The sequence below is a fragment of the Protopterus annectens genome, chromosome 4.part0 (assembly GCF_019279795.1).
Source record: "Protopterus annectens isolate FY-2018-M chromosome 4.part0, PAN1.0, whole genome shotgun sequence".
In the NCBI taxonomy this organism is placed as follows: domain Eukaryota; kingdom Metazoa; phylum Chordata; order Ceratodontiformes; family Protopteridae; genus Protopterus; species Protopterus annectens.
In genome coordinates, this window is record NC_056733.1 from 1226435554 (window position 1) to 1226449486 (window position 13933).

The following is a 13933-nucleotide window of genomic DNA, read 5'->3' on the forward strand; positions in this document are numbered from 1 at the left end:
TTTCACATAACAAATGTGATAGGAAATAGCATACACATGTAAACGAAACAGAAGGAGCATATAAACGAGCCATAACAACACGGACACATGTAGGCCGAAAGGAACAGTATGATCCGTACCATCAACCAAGATTACCACCTGTCCCACTTTGCGAGCGACAGTCCCTCTGTGGGCAGATGTGTCCTGACACAAACATGTAAAACTGGCAAATGTCCAGAGAATATAGGACATAATTCCTCTGTAGACATCATGCAATAGTTGCATTAAACATATTTCACTGGACGTATATTACATAAATGTCATAACAAACAGAATAAGATACCAAAATGCTACAAGAATAAGCTTAGATATAGGCAAGAATTGTAAGTTCTATCTGCTGAACTGTCCGTGGGTATGTGTCGGCCTGTAAAATATGCTGGGTTCACCACAACTGTCACAGTAGGGTTGCCACCCTTACAAATGGCCAAAGTGAGACATGTTTGGTACAGACATCAGACTGTACAGGCTGACACATACCCACGGCCAGTACAAAGGACAGAACATAACTGTTTTGCCTACAGAAAAGTGTATTCCTGTAGCATTTTAGTTGCTTATTCTGTTTCTCATAACAGTCAGGTATTTCAGATACAGAATTAACTATTTAATGCAACTATCACATAAAATATAAGAAATATGTTTGTCCTAAAATCTCAGGACATTTGCCATTTTGACAATTTCATGTCTGGACACAACTGCCCAGAGAGGGACTGTCCCTCGCAAAGTGGGACAGGTGGCAACCCTATGTCACACAGTGGCCAATTGAAAAGGTGGAAACACAACCGTTGACTGTGGGGAGGCAATGTCCACAACAGTCGGACATGTGTAAGGAATAGCTTGGACATAAGAAAAGGTGCCATCCTACCAATGAGTAGAACAGGCTGGCAAAATCCAGAAGGCAGCTGTATAATCCGAACGTGTATGTGACACAGTCGAATGGGTAGTACCCGGATACACCAACCAAGTAATGAAAGTGAAGTAAGGGTGTGTACCTATGTGCGTGAGGTATAGCATGTGGAAAGCAAACATGGCAGGGTAGTCCACACAACCATAAAGGTACCCGACACATGTAGGGTAGTCAATGTGTAACTCTGGCCGTGTCATGGGCCAACAACCAAAGTAGTGCTCTATGGGGTGTGAGTAATTCGCGTGTGAGGGGTGTGTGTTTAATGGTAAATTCCTCAAAGGCGATACTTGTGTCATATGCAGAAAAGGTGAACCGGAGGTGTATGAGGGGGCAGCGGGTGAAGTGGAAAGAAACACAACCTCATGTAGAAACAGCTGCAAGACAAGCAGACAGGCCATAGTGTAGAACACAATCCCACAAACATATGAATATGGAAATATGCGAGACAAATGTATAGATACGGCACCATCACATACCCACAGATGGGTCCTGATGGAACTGGCCATAACAAATACAACACACCTGGATGCATAATAGCCTACCCAGCATACCCTCCACAACACACAACCTGCCACCATACCAGAACATCCACCAAATCCAGCTGTACTTGGTCCACTGTTTTTTTGCAAAAACAGCTACACACAGTGACCCCTATGCATATGTAGTAGGTATTGTCACCCTAGGCAGTGTCAGGATTGAAATCCATGTATCCCCTGCAGGTAAAACCCCCTGCACATTTTCGTGCAGCCACAAAAATCTTCTTTATCTAACTTGTTTTGGTTTTGACCAATTTTTGGGATATCCCTCACGGGATGACCAACTTGTGTAAATAGTAGAATGGGTATGACGACATGATGTCCAATCCAGTAGATATCTGGACACAAGTCAGAACGTGCAGTGGAGGTCCATGACACTGTCCAGCCCTAAGTGGGCATGCATAACCTACCACCCAGGATAAAATACCTTCCCATGATGCATGTGTCCAGACATGAATAGGAGGGAGAATATAATGCACACATTTGCAAAGTGGAAAACGGCATGAGGGCGAGGAAGACACTACATAAACAGGTCAACCCTGATCAAGTGTGAGGGACACTGACTGTGTGCAGTCGTGACTGACCATACCTGGCAACCTGTGTGAGCAAGATATCTGGACAGAGCTGTGAATATAAGTGAGACAAAGGTCCAAAATCAGGGACAATCTGTAAACATATCTCTTAGAAACATAGAATTTGATGGAATAACAGTTTGCACATTGGCATTAATGTCTGGAGTATGAAGTCTGAATCCCAATTGTCTGTCAGCACGTTCCGACTGCAGTCTTTAATGTTGAGCTACTGCTGTGCCAGAACACAACAGCATATTACAGAGGTCCGTGCCATACCACTCAACTGTCCGGATATTCGCAGAATGACTAGGGTCACCACCTGACCCACTTTGCGAGTAATAATCCCTCTGTAGGCAGTTGTGTCCTGTGAAAAATATGAAGACATAGCAAATGTCCTGAGAGTTTATTTCCTAATTTACTTTAATAGTCACATAAAACGGTTATTTTATATATGAATCCTCAATATGTTATGTGAAGTAGCATAAGCAATTCAAATGTTACTAGAATAAGCTATTATATGTAGAAAAAAGGTTAAAGTTCAGTACTATGCATGGCTGTAGGTATGTTTTGTCCTGGAAAATCTGACATCTCTACAGAACATGTCCCACTTTGGGCAGTAGAAAAGGTGGCAACCCTAAGAATGACCACAGGTTCGCCCCATAGTGTTGGTGTGTGCCTCCGACAATCTGCGCCGGTGTGGTAAATAGCTGAGGACTGATGTCACTAAATAATGAGAAATATCCTGAGTATAAGACTCCACAACCTGCAGAAAAGTCATGCTAATGCAAACCTAGCATTCTTTCAATGTTCTAAGCTTGTAAGAGCAATCGTTAAAATGTGTCCCTAATTGTCCCCCAATCGTGTAGGTTTTGCGCAGGTTTGGTGCTCTAAGAGTTTGGGAGGTATGGTCCATACATATTTACAGGAACAGCCCTTCACACTTGTGTAATGTACAACTGCATACCTGTAGTCACTTCATGTCCAAAAATAATAATCCCCGTATGACTGTATACAGGTAATAGTGAAATATGAATGGGAACACCCCTCACCGTGGAGTATGGACTGTAACAACCCCACCCATAATATGTAATGCCAACAGAATAAACTGCTGACAGCTGCCCAAACACCTGTGTCTATAAACACAGGTAAAACTTCAAAATAGGGAGATAATCCCTGCCCATATGCTTTGTCTGACATTTCAACTCGGCCAGGGAAGTTCCATTCACCAGGTGGACAAGCCGAAACCCAGATCACTACATGAACACCCTGACAATCAAAGACCTGTATGTGGCTGGACTATATGCCTTGGTGTTCTGCATATCTTCGGAGTGATTAACAATGCAGCCAGAGTCCACAGCAGTAGGCGAAAGGGAATGTGTAATATGTAGTACCGCCTTTTTCCCAGCAGGATAATGGATGCCTGTGTCGTAGGTGAAGCAGTGAGGCGGATGTTGATATAGCTAAGTACTATGGGTATGCATATCAATGAGGGAGAACACCAATAGAATAGTGGTTCCGGTATCCGGCCAACGTGAATGCAGTCCCAGTTGACCTACGACCACTGCACATATAACTTGAAAGTGTAATGAAAGCGTTCGTGCAGTACACACACTTAAATATGTAAAGGTGAACGTGTGTTTCGCAGTAGTCCGTAAACTGGAATACAGATATGTAACTGTTACGGTCAGAATTATGAAAGTTCACAGAAGCACAATTATCTATGAAACATATGTAACCCACAATAAGGATATGCAAGTGCACCTGTGCGTGTGTAATCCGCTCACAGAATTGAAAATGAATGGTGTTTTCCCCACGTTCTATGTACATGGCTCATACCTGTTAAACCCGTAAAGTACGAAACCGGACAAAGCCATAACAACAACTGGTACAAATATGGACAATCCCCATATATTGCCCTAACAAACATAGAAAGTGGATAGAATAACAGGTGTGTCACTAGCATGGATTCTCTGAAGGGTATGAAGTCATAACCTGAAATGTTTGTCATTATTTACCAATGTCAGTCTTTAATGATATGCCACTAACTTGCCAGATAGACACAAGGTTATGAAAAACGGACCAAAGATAAGAGGCAAACAGCTGTACATGCAGCGGAAATCTGTACCGTTGAAAGGTATGATATAGAGATATATATACACATATATCCACAGACATAATCCAAAGCAAATTACGAGATGAGGAATGTACAAACATATGTATATATGTACATATATATATATCTATACACACACGATACATGAATAGATATATACACAACAAACATATGTCCCTGTACATATAACACATGAACATAAATAGGTCATGGTATAGCTAATATGGACAGACAGACAGACAGACATTCATGAAAGGAGAATACACCGATGGTTTCCAAACCATTGCCCAGAAAGTACCAGTGTGACAGGGCCTGCAAGTTCTACATGTTAAACATGAATATAGGTGTCCTTTGCAGGACCCCAAAAATTGATCCTGTATGAAGTGCAAACCATCATTGATGCAAAAAGAAGTCACACCTGCAACTACGATATAGGTGCAAGGGTAATAACACATGGGTCGATTGAATGTATGACGTACGAGCTGATATCCGCAGAGTGGGGAGTGCTCGGAAGTGTCCTCACACTTTATTATCGCTCACATTAAACATGTCTAATGGGTATTGTGGAGGTGTTTCAGGTATGGGAATCATGGGTATGCAGAATTGGGCCAAGGTGTTGGTTGGCACAGATCTATTAGGTACACCCCATGGGAGTGATCAATATACCTATGTGGGTATAGCACATGCCTACATTCTCCAAAAAGGTGCAACCCATCTACTGGATATTGTGTAAACCATTGGGGGAAGACGTAGGGACCTATATCAGTGTCATGTAGGCGATTATCATGGATGGACATGCGTACGACCAAGATGGTAACCATACCTGCCAGAATGTCAGAATAAGACAGCTGGACTAAGGCATAGTACATGACAGACAAATAGGGACTATATTAAATATACCTCAGACAAAGTCAGACCATTGATAGAATAATTGCGTAGTTAGGAATACGAATGTTATGAGAGTTAGTAATCATGAAACAGAAATGTCAGTCATGATTACCTAACCACAGTCTGTCATGGCTTGCCAGCAATCTACCAGAAAGGCACATTATCATGACAAATGTAACAGAATCATAGGTCAAACCCCAGGGTGTATACCCATAATGTGTACAGGTGAGAGGTATGAAGGTAACCCGTCCTAATGAAATGTACAGAACTAGTGATACTAGGTGGACAGGTGAGAAGAAAGACGTCAGGACAAATGACAAAACATGTACAAGTCATAAGCATGTTTGTCCACAAATGTGAATTACAATGTATGGCCTGTGAAAGTCAATGTGGAAGGTTAATAGACTCAAAAGACATGTGTCCCTCAGGGTGTCATGCAGTGTCACCGATACAGTGTCCAGTCCCCCATACTCGTATGTGAGCTCTGCCACTGACGGAAAGCGCAAATACCAGTGTACACATAAGGTACATGATGGAATAATTAGTGTGGATAAGCACCTGTTGGCCTGTGTGAGGAATATAACCCAGTGGGTGGGTGTGTCCTGCAATAGGAATGTAATGGTAACTGGCCTGTGATGGCACCATGTACTGTGTGTATTGGCGTAAGGAAATTGATGTCCAGTATCAGAAACATACCTCGCAACTGTACGAATGTGCAGATGTTTGCCTCATATGTATGGTGTGTTCCTCTCACAATCTGTATCTGTCTGCCAAATACCTGAGAACTGCCGTCATTAAATAATGGTAAACATATGTGTTTAAGACCCCAAATCCCTCAGAAAGGTCATACTAATGCAAAACCTATAATACTGTCAACTATCTACGTTTGTAAGAACAATATGTAGAATCTGCCCTTATCTGTCCCCCCATCATGTTAGGCTTTGTACAGATGTTTTGCACTAGGAGGTTGATAGGTATGATCAGAAACAGATACATGTCTGAGGAAACAGCATTATCGACTGCAAGATAACTCAGAAGGTATGAAAAGCGCTGCACTAGGAAGTTCATCCGCAGGTATGTGCTGACATGTCAAATGACACAGCAGTCTACAGGAAGTACCTATAGGGTGTCACCTTTATCAATGATGACAGTGGGACATACCCACAGCCATGCATACAACACAAATAGACATAGAACACAGCAAAGCCTAGGCCATGATACATGAAGCCTCCAGCGTGTATGGATTGAGTGAGAGTACAGCAAGGAAAGATGACTGCCAGGCTATTCAGCAAACACCTGCAGGGGCGTGCAAGACCACCCATAACACGAACATTGCACGGACAATGTTGGGATTTGCAACATACCCCATCTGTATGTGTAAGCTATGCAAATGATGTATTACGTAATACATGAAACAGTAAGCTGTCCGTGCAAGAGCAGAGTTATGTGCAGAAATGTACCCGGATGTTATGTGACTAACGTTTTGCACGTTTCTAAACGGAGCAATGACAGCTGCAAATACAGTATGAATACAGTCAAGAAGCATGCCAATGTCCAAGTCCAAGGCCAGTGGCGGCTTTGTCCATTGGATATCAATGAACCAGTTGTTGTCCTCCCTCGATTCCTGGTGTGGAAGCGTAGCACAGCATCACGAGAACGCGCTGCGCTTCAAAACAAGACATATGGATAATATACATACAAAATGTAGGTTTAGTTAGATGTTAGTACGCCATGCAGATGAATGGCAAGCTGGAGACAACATGGCTACTGCGTACTGGTACTTATGTATGGAAGCGCTCTGTCAGAGTTGTAACGAAGCATTTGTAGGCAATGTGAGGCAAGTGAGGCTGAGGATAGTGAATCACAACATGTCATGCTATATGGGCCAAGCCCCTAGAGTGTAGTGTAGGTTAAGGGGACTATTAGAGTAGAAGATAGGTGACAACATGAGTGTGTATGTACAAAACACTGTAACCTCACTGGAACAGTGTCACATGTGTGCTGTCAGTACTCAGTGGAAGAGGCGTGTCATGAGCTATCCTAGGGAATGTCAGGAGACTGATGGCGTACGCCATGGATACCACCGATGTGACCTGCAAACCTGCCCACAGTGTGTCTGCGCCCGTGCACGCCAGTAAGCCCGAGTAAGCATGTATGCACGCGTGTTAACCTATGTGCGCATGTGGAAGAATGAGTAATCTAGTGTACGAATGGTGAAGCCCGTGTAATGTCGTGTATGCATTTGCAAGCATGTATACATGTGTACTACACACATCACACACATACTGCACACACAGACACACATGCTGTCAATACTACACACATCAATGAAATGGCACATGGATGGAGACTACATCATCAGAAGTAACAGTGCTGTAAATTATACTACAGTGATGGTCATAGCTGCAATGCATCATGTCTGCTGAAGTACACCTGGAAGTAACACACTGTGTGTTAACAGCATGCTAACATCAATACAGTGGAATAAAGCCACCGTGTGCAGCAGCACCAGGTTAGTCAGATCCTGCATCAATGTTACACATCACAGGTGGTGGCACAGGTGACATCATATGCACAGGGTGTGGTGTTAACATGTCCAGAGCTGTCATAGAGCCATCCAATGTACATGTAGGTGTGTGTGTGTGAGGGACACCGGTTATTGCATGGCCCAATGGTGGTGCAATGGATGTGTGTATGTGATAGCCGTAGCTGTTTGTGGTAAATGTGTGTGTCTGCATATACACAGGTACAGCATGTGTCAGCCATATACAGGAGGTTGTGGGACAGTCACAGACCATACCTGCCAGGCTGTAGAGATCCCCATTACTGGCCATAGACACCACTCCATGCATCCAACACAACCCAGTCCTGCACCTGTCAATGTCTACACATACACTCCTGGGATCTGTACCACAACCTGTGGATAAACATGCGTCTGTAATGTTAACCTGAGGTGCATAGAATTGACAGTTACTACAGATGGATATGAACAATACTCACACTCCAATGTAATAACCACTGCTGACTGTTGCCGAGATCTGCATACGACCAGTCAAAGGTGCTGCACTAACATTGTTTCCAATGCCCGTGTAATACCCAGCAACACAATAACCGGTCACTACACATGTATAACCCACGATCACAACAGCACACAGTATGTGCACTATCAAAGAGCCATAGCAGATGTACATACATCCAAGGTGCTCACGTACAGACAATGCAGCAGAGTCAAGAGTGATAATCCCAGCATACATGTCAATATACAATATACATTATATTTATATATATATATATATATATATATATATATATATATATATATATATATATATATATATATATATATATATATATATATATATATATATATATATATATATATATATATATATATATATATATATATATATATATATATATATATATATATATACACACACACACACACACACACACACACACACACACACGCACACACGTGGCAGGGTTTGGAGCAGAACATAAATGTAAGCACTGCACCACACGACAGCATTACGCAGTTACAAAATTCACTACCATGATCAGTGGATCACATCATTCACACAGGCACACTTCTAGCCTGCAGACAGCAGCATCAAAGGCAAAGACGCCGCACGGATGTTATGGAGAGTGAATACTGTAAAAGCAATGTACTGTTGTCATGCAGCTGGAAACACACACACACACACACACACACACACACACACACACACACACACACACACACACACACTTGGCAGGGCTGGGAGTCAAACATACACCTAACTACCCTAACACACTACAGCATGACGCATTTACAGAACGCGCTACCGAGATTACTAAGCACAGCAGTCCCAGAGGCAGACATCTAGGTGCGTGTCATCATCCGCAAAGGCAAAGATGTCGGTAGGAAACTGCTGTGGTGTGCAGCATCTAAAAGCAAGACTGAGTCCCCAGGTGGATGAGAGCATGCACGCAAACACACACACACACACACACACACACACACACACACACACACACACACACATTTGGCAGGGATGGGAGTCGAACATACACTTAACTACCCTAACACACTACAGCATGACGCATTTACAGAACGTGCTACTGAGATTACTAAGCACAGCAGTCCCAGAGGCAGACATCTAGGTGTGTGTCATAATCCGCAAAGGCAAAGACGTCGCTAGGAAACTGCTGTGGTGTGCGGCATCTAAAAGCAAGACTGCGTCCCCAGGCGGACGGGAGCATGCACGCAAACACACACACACACACACACACACACACACACACACACACACACACACACACACTTGGCAGGGCTGGGAGTCGAACATACACCTAACTACCCTAACACACTACAGCGTGATGCATTTACAGAACGGGATACCGAGATTACTAAGCACAGCACTCCCAGAGGCAGACATCTAGGCATGTGTCATCATCCACACTGACAAGGATGCTGACAGGGATTGTATAGAGAGTGATCAGTCTGAAAGCATACAGACATATTACTGTCCCACGGTACACGTAGACAAACACACGGCAGTGGTGTGATCGTGGCAACGTAAGATGTACGGTGCACCAAGACAACATGACATAGTCACGGGACGCCCCACAGACAGTACACCCTCCAAGATAGTCAACCAGTGTGTACTCCATAGGCATCCATCGTGATGTTGAAAATGGACATCTGTTGGCTTGATGACCACCATGGCTATACAGGATGTCAACGGCCATGCACAAAAGGACATCACCGACACAAGGTGTCACTGGGCATGGCCACACGCTTAGTAATACACGTCCGTTCGGGCTGTACTGTGTGTCAATCTACACAATGGCATACTGGGCATGCTCACACACTTAGCAGTTGCAAAGGGCCATCTTGCATGCGGACGGAGTCTCAACTCGCAAGGGTTCAGTTGGGACTGTCATGTGTGTCCATCTACACAACAGCGTACTGGGCATGCTCACACACTTAGCATTTGCAAAGGGCCATCTTGCATGCGGACAGAGTCTCATTTCGCAAGGGCTCAGTTGGGACTGTCATGTGTGTCCATCTACACAACAGCGTACTGGGCATGCTCACATACTTAGCATTTGCAAAGGGCAGTCTTGCATGCAGATGGAGTCTCATTTCGCAAGGGCTCAGTTGAGACTGTCGTGTGTCCATCTACACAACAGCATACTGGGCATGCTCACACACTTAGCATTTGAAAAGGGCCATCTTGCATGCGGATGGAGTCTCAACTCACAAGGGCACAGTTGGGACTGTCATCTGTGTCCATCTACACAACAGCATACTGGGCATGCTCACACACTTAGCATTTACAAAGGGACATCTTGCATGCAGATGGAGTCAAGACACGGAAGGGCACAGTAAGGCATAACTGTCCCCACGCACAGAGTGGTCACACACATGCAGTGACCAGCACACACTTAGCTGCCATCACAGCTATCACAGGTGCAGATCCCAGATGTACACACTGCAGTCTACACTGTAGCCCCCGAGACATCACCATGTCATTGCTGCAGCAGTACACAGCCATACATTACCACAACACCATGTGACACATGACCAGTGGTCTGTACAGAGGTCTACAGCAACTGTGCAGGGTACACATGTACTGAAAGGGTTCCAGCAGGTGTTATGCATTGCAAGTATACCACTATACATGACCAGGTCAGCTCAAGACATACCCGGGGCGCCAGGTGGTACACAGCTGTGACACATGAGTGTTGCTGTACACCAACAAATACGCATGTTTGGATATGTCAAACATATGATTGTAGTGGATGTGTGCATGAACCACACACAACACATATGTACATAGCTAAGCCTTTGCTGTCCCCCGTGCAGAACAGTGGCCTAAGCAATCATACGCACACAAATGGAAGGTGGGTCCATGTCTGTTGAATGCTCACAGTACAGGTGGTAGCAATGTCGGAGGACACATTCCCCTGTAGTAGTCGCCCATGACACCCGTGATATCATACCACAGTCCATGTGTCATGTATGTCAACACACATGTCCACCAATAGCAATGCATACAAACATATCTACAGGAGACACATGTAGGACCAACAAACATGTACAATCTGTACTGTGCATGCAGCAACCATGCATGTGCAGTGGCCGATGTCCATACCACAGCTGTGCCCAACTACAACATGCTGTCGCAATGCAGTCCCATCATTGACACCTGTATATGGTGACATACAGACAGTACAGTTGGTTGTACATCCAGTATGGAGGGATCTGTGTACATAACATGGTGATCCACCTGTGTAGATGTATTTGTGCCAGGGATGGCTCACAGGTGTGTCACATGCCACCCTACCATGCTATGTGCAAACAGTATGCTATGTCACTGTTACTTGATGGTGATGACTTAACGCATACACAGCGGTCAGGTATAGCCAACTGTATGTCACGTGCCACCTGTATCACTGACATCCACCCGTGTGCACATAGCTACACAATTGCCAGACATAGCGTTGGTACACATACTGCGGACAGTACCGCTGCATGTTCATCAAACAGATCATCTTATGGCAGGTGTATCATTCCCAGCACTGTCATGTGTGTCTGCTTGTGTGACCACACATGCCACATATGGTGGGGACTATGTCCCAGATGTAACACATCCCTGTACACCGTTGTACAGATCTGTACATACTGCAGTGTGGAAAGCATGAGGTCGGCAGGTGTGGTGCATCACACACATCGGCTATCCGTACACACATAGCTGGTTACCACAGTGTGTCTGTGTATGTATGTATGGCTGTCTGGTGCTTGGTGTGAGGATGTATGCTAGCATACTGTGGAAACAGGATCACTAACTCCTCATGGTGATGCAGTCTACTACCCTGTTGATGCCATCAGTCCCAGCCATACTGGCTACCTGTGCATATCCCCTCTCTGTGCCACGTCGTGTGGGTGCAAAGTACTGCGAGGGTGATGGCAACATAGGCACGGGTCCAAACATGAACACTATGGGGTGTGTTATAATGCTGTAGACCCCGTGAATGTGGCCATGTGCCTGTACTGTGACAGGGTATTACTGCTACACAGTGTGGCCTCATGCTATCAGTTGGCCTCTAACGTCATCATTGGCCTGACCGCTGTGTACAACCCCTGCACCATGTCAACATACCTGTAATGTTTCCCGGTATGTATGTCACATCTCTGTCCACTGTAGCCTGTTCAACTGACCACATGCTTCAGGTGCAGTATATGTGTGGACATCTGTGTCATGTTCGAACATCTGTGTCATGTCTGACTGTCCAACAGTCAGGTTGAGGGTGCGTTTAGCATGCTGATATTGCCATACGTGCCTGTGAGTACTCCACAGTTACACATGGGGGACTGCAAACACTGCTACCTGTAGGCACATGCCAGTACACCATAGGAGGGAACCAGGGCATTGCCAACATGCTGTTACTGTTGTAACCAAGACACATACTGTGAACATATCACAATGTATGCTGCACCTGGACTACAATGTATGACTGGTGCATGTTGACAGTACACCACTGATGTCACATGCACATCTTTCAGTATTCACACACATCCAATGCAACATACACATCCCTCAATATGCATACACAGGTAATGTGAGATACACCTCTCACATCTCAGTATTCACACATGACCAATACAACATACACATCCCGCAATATGCATACACAAGTAATGTTAGATACACCTCTCTAGTCTGTTCACCCTGTGCATCAGACCATATGAGCAAATCCTTGCACCAATGGTGTGGATGACAGGGATGTGGCACAAGCTTCATCATATGCACAGGGTGATACTGTTTGCCAGGGGCATAGGCTGCACCAATGGATGACATCATGTGTGTGGGTAAGGGCCAGTGATTTGAATGGACATGTCTGTTCTGTATGTATGTGGGTGTTGTGGAGCCCTACAGTTGTGTTCGCTGTGTGCGTGTATGTGTGCGCACAGTTCTGTCATTTGTGAGGCCTACACAAGGGTATTATGGACAGCTCCAGAATGTACAGACCAGGTTGTACAGCTCACTGTGACCGGACATGGCCATGTGTCCTGTGCCTGCCAGGGGTTGCACGGGCACTACCAGGCAGAGGTACAGAATGGCTACTGTCTGACGACACATGGCCACTGGAACCGTGTCCCCACCGGGAATGTCCAGGGCCACGTCCACATGGCCTGCTGTGACCTGGTGTGGACATCACAGCACCAGCTGCACTGCTACTGCTACCGGCACTATGGGAGTGGCCATGTGAGGTGGCACACATGCGTTGACCTGCACTAGGTGGTGTAGCTGGCCTACATCCATATGTCCTATGCCTCACCCCTACCAGATGTTCCAGCACAGACAGCTCATGCTCATGGATTGCCATGCCACAGTCGAGGATTCTGACCATGTCACCCAATCACCTGTCCAGAACATCAGCAAGCTGCTGTTGAGCACCTGCCAATGCCTGGATGTTGTTGTTTAGGGTACTGTTAGCAGCCCTCTGCAGCCTCTGCTCTTCTCTGTTCTGCCATTCGGCACGTGCCTGTGCCGCCATTACAGTCTGGAACATACGTCTGGTGATCCCAGCTGCTGCGCTATGTCCTGCAGGTGCATGTCTGCCAGAGGTCCTCCAATGAGCAGCTCCAGCAACATGCCTGTGTGGCACTTCTGCAGTCAATATACTGCCAACATGGTGTGGAGACACAACTTCTGTAGCCACCACACGTTCCTGTTCAACGCTAACAAACGATGACTGTCCTTCCTTTATGGCCACTGTAGATGCAGTATGTGTTGGCAGCTGAACTGTGTGCGGGGAAGAGGGGGACATAGCTGGGATGGCAATCGTTGGCACAGATTCTGCCCCTGACATCCCTGCCTGTACCTCG